Source organism: Pangasianodon hypophthalmus, chromosome 10 (genome assembly GCF_027358585.1).
Source record: "Pangasianodon hypophthalmus isolate fPanHyp1 chromosome 10, fPanHyp1.pri, whole genome shotgun sequence".
Classification (NCBI taxonomy): domain Eukaryota; kingdom Metazoa; phylum Chordata; class Actinopteri; order Siluriformes; family Pangasiidae; genus Pangasianodon; species Pangasianodon hypophthalmus.
Genome location: NC_069719.1, coordinates 14,838,501 through 14,843,372, shown reverse-complemented (window position 1 = coordinate 14,843,372; position 4,872 = coordinate 14,838,501).

Genomic DNA, 4,872 nt, shown 5'->3' with positions numbered 1-4,872 from the left:
CACACACACACACACACACACACACACACACAAAAAAAACCGTCCCGTCCCGTAAAAACTAACATGCGATTATATACGGGGTTTTACGGTAACCACCAGGCGCTTGGCAGAATAAAAACCTTACAGTTCTCCAGTTAGCTTTTATATGTCTTAAAAATGACCCAGTGAACTGATTCATATTAAGCGAGCGCATAGTATATACAGTCATTCACAAGCATATACCATTGTAATTTATTACAATTTAGCTTTTTATCACCCTCCAAAAATAGAAGATTTCTCAATATTGGAGTATATTTCTAAAGTTTCTTTTCTTTCTAAAGTTTATGTTTCTTAAAAATGACCCAGTGAACTGACTTTATATTAAAGGATTATATAGGAAGTGTTTTTCAAGAATATACACCATTTATCATGCAGATGTGCTGTGTATGCATCTTCCAAACAACGGTCATGTATTTCCAAAAATGAAAAGAAAAGGGCTTTTATAAGATTTCCACACTTGCTCTAATGGGAAGTTGTATTTTGCACACATGTTTTTGTTGTTGTTGTTGTTGTTTACTTATCAGTTGAATTTAATATAAACAAACAAACAAATAAGGCAGGGGGCATTGTGGCTCAGTGCTTAGCACTGTTGCTCCACACCTCCAGGGTTGGGGCTCAAATCCTGCCTCCGCCCTGTGTGCGTGGAGTTGCATGTTCTCCCCGTGCTTTGGGGGCTTCCTCCAGGTACTCCAGTTTCCTTCCCAGTCCAAAGACATGCTTTGTAGGCTGATTGGCATTTCCAAATTGTCCGTAGTTTGTGAGTGTGTGTGATTGTGCCCTGTGATGGCACAGGGTGTCCATGGTGTCCTCTGCCTTGTGCCCTGAGTACCTACCCTGGGATAGGCTCCAGGCTGCCTCATTACCCTGTGTAGGACAAGTGGTACAGAGAATGGATGGATGGATAGATTGATGAATGCATGAATAAATAAATAAACAGCCGCCCAGAACGTTGCAGAAGGATGGGGTTCCGTGTGTGTTTTCCGCCTGGTCAAAACTCCACTTGGTAAATGTCTCAGTGCTTTTTAATTCAGTTACTCTACTGACACTGTCCTTGTAATAGCATGGTTTTTATATTCTATCATTGCTTTAAAACCCATAAACTCAAGTTTAAAGTTTCCATAATGTTAGAAAGAAAGAACCAATGTAATAACATTACTTACTAAATTAGTAGCTCGGTAAATCACATGCTCTGAAGATACTTTCCTTTAACATTTTAAACTAAAATTATGTGTTTTTTAATGTAAGGTTTTCACCAGCAGCCTCATTGTGTGATTATCCATAAATGCCAAAATAAACTGCTCGAGTACTTTTGTAATGTGTACAAAACATTTTTCTATTGTAGAATGACACTACTGACACATTGAATTATAACAACGATGTTGCTGTAGTTCTTCTTCTTTTTCTACTGATTATTATTATTATTATTATTATTATTATTATTATTAAAAGCCTTTATTTTTTTATTCACAGATATGTTACATATATAAAATCATATTTTTTTATTCACACATATATAGTGAAATTCTTTTCTTCACATATCCCCAATTGTTGGGAAGTTGGGGTCAGAGCACAGAGTCAGCCACGATACGGTGCCCCCGGAGCAGAGAGGTTTAAGGGCCTTACTCAAGGGTCCAACAGTGGCAGCTTGGAAGTGCTGGGGCTTAAACCCTAGAGTATTATTGTAATATTATTATTAGTATTTGTATAGTAGGTGTATTGCAACACAATCACCCTTGCCACCTACAGTGTCAACAATGACTTGCCCCAATAGACCATTGGCCTTTCCTTCCTTGTTCTATACTGAAGCTATACAGAGAGAGATAAGGTGCGTCAGCTACTGATGTAAGCTCTACTTCATGAGTTCCATTTCACCATATCCTTTTCAATCATTTGCCCTGTAAGCCACTCTAAGAGCCCATTCACACTTAAACCTTCCTGGCCCTGTGTCCATACAGTAGGTAAACAGTCCAATTCCCTTAAAACCATAGCACAGAGAAATAACTTACTGAAGAGTTACTGAAGAGGCTGACCATTATTAATAAATACCACTGTTTTTCTCACATATTTACAGTGTGGAGGAAGAAGGAGCTCAGTTCTATCAGAGCAGGGCCAAGCAACTGGGTGTTATGAAAGTAAGTGTCTCTTAAGTCAATAGAAGGGATTGAGGAGTGCTGATAGGAAGGTGACTCTATGGACTGCCTGTCATGATTCAGTTTAGCTAGTAATCTTCTGAACTTTTCAGTTTCACCAAGACGAGATAGAAAGAATTTGAACCCACTTACTGTAAATTGCTCTGCTATTCTGGCATCTAATAATATATGGTTGTGGCTTTTTCCATTTCTCAGCTAGGATGTGTTCCTATAATAGATTTCTCATCAGAAAGGCTACACTGAAATCACTTGGGTTACTGCTGCATGTTACTTGAGTTTATTCATAATGGTGGTAGAACTGTAAGAGAAGAGTTGGACGAAAGTGTTCAAACATATTGTTCTCCTGTTTAAAAGAACAATCCTGTTGATTGGCATTTTGACAGTTTGGTGCTGATAAGAGTTTGATGCTGATTGTTGTTGCATTATGTATAATGTCATTTCTAAAACAGAAATCAGTCAGAGTCATGTTAACACTGTTGAATAGCCACACACAATTATCTTGTATGATGAGATGCAAGTTCACGGATAAAATTATGATATCAGTTTATTAGGGCATTGTTTATCATTACTTCAGACTTCCCAAATTAAGGGTCACCTTTCTGACCAGTGTCTATAGAATGTGCTCTAAAATGTGCACAAAAAGAACAAAAACAGATATTTTAGTTTTGATGCCCATGTGATTTATATTTCTCAAACAGAGAAAGGAGGTGATCTATTCTTGTCTCCTTCCAGTGTGTGCTCCACCCAAGCAGTTTCTATAATTCCTGCCCCATCTAATTGCTCTTTAGAGGTTTGTTGGGCTTTTTACATGCTAATCTGTCCTATTCATGGTCACTCTGAGCATAATAAATCCTCTTGTTTACTTCCTGCATGTATAATTGATATCGTTGCATAGCTCTTTGTTTGCACAAGGAAAGGCTGAAAGGCGTTATATTGGAGATGACAACCGTGAGATTTGAGAGCTGCTCTTTCTCTGAGAGCAAGCACAGCTTCAAGTGAGATTCAAAACAACCAATCCTTAACAAATGTATCACTCATTAAGCAAGCACTCATGACTGATACAGATTTATATACTGCTTATTAGAGTGAGGCTTTAAAACTAAGCAGACCTGAAAACTAGAACTGACTAAAGTAAGTAGAAAGTTAAAATACTGACAATACTGAAAAATAAAAAGTAGAAATCACATTTAAGTGGTTGAAAGCTAACTGTACTCCCTATATTTAAGTTGGACCATAGATGAGGGAGTTATAGAAAATGATTTTATTTTTTGTTATGGTACATTTATTAAAACTCTGAATCTTGCCTATATTAAATATATTACTTATTACTTAAATTTCCCTCCTCCAGAGGGACAATAGAGAGCATCCTGACCAGCTGTCTCACCACGTGGTACAGGAACTGCACCGTCTCCGACCTCAAAACCCTACAGCAAATTGTAAGAACAGCTAAAAAGATCATGGGGGTCTGGCAGAAGGTGCAGGAGCATCCGTGCCACCACCACCAGACTCCGCAACAGTTTCATCCCTGAGGCAGTCAGATTACTCAACACCCTGCTGCCACCCAACACTCACCCGGGCTAGTCAAACACCTAACCCAGTACAACTCAAAAACGTTGCACACCTGCACCTTACAAAGCTGCATCAGACACTTTTTATTTATGGAACTCCTTTTGCTGCCAGTATTGTTGATTTACTTATTGCTGCTACAATACTCAATAGTTTACAGTTTGTTGCCCATGTTCTGTGTATTTATTGTCCTGTGTATTTATTGTTCTGAGCATATTGTTCTGTGTATTTTTTTGTCCTGCACTCATCTAACACTGTTGTGTATTTGCACTTTATGTAGTCTTGTGTAATGTTAAGTGTTGCACCATGGTCCTTGACAAGTGACATTTTGTTCCAATGTATACGCTATATAGTGAACTGACAATAAAAACCCTCTTGACTTGACTTTTTACACATATTACTGTCAGTGATAAAAATCTGTAATCCTAGACATCAATAGTACCTTCATATTTAGAGTTTACTGGGGACCTTGAAACTTTTCTCCTGCGTTTCATTGCAGTTTGTCTATTTGATGTATTCGTTATCAATCCATTCTTTTTCCCCAGACACTGTGTATAGTATAAACTGAGTTTATGTTTCAGGCACGTAACACATGATTCCTTGACACCTTTGTTTCTCTGTCTAGGGTGCAAGAATGAAGGCGTCAGAAACATCTGGCTGTCGATGTGCAACCAGGATGTGCAAATAGTCTTTAACTTGTCTCTGTTAAAGGCTTTCATTTGTCTCCAGTGAAAAATTTGTCTCCAGTGAAGCTCAGTTGAATGCCTTAGCTTTATCTGTATATCCAACTGATTTTTCAGTGTTGATGCTCAGGGCTGTCACTCTTGGTCACTTTTCACACAATTGGGACTGATCCTAAAGGGGGTCCAGGGCTGAATGTAAACTAGATTTCATTGAAAACCCTGTATATAAGGAAAAATTCAAACATGTTCTATTGTTAAAGAATACAAAATGGGCTGCATCGTACAATTTATCATTGGTCATTTAAATGAAAATTCTTTGCAGCAGGAATATTTTTTTAGTGAGAAATAATGGATATAAATGTGTGTACATCCGTGTGTGCTACAATACAATTTTTTTTTTGTAAGCACACAATGAAGATTTTTCTTTTATTCTG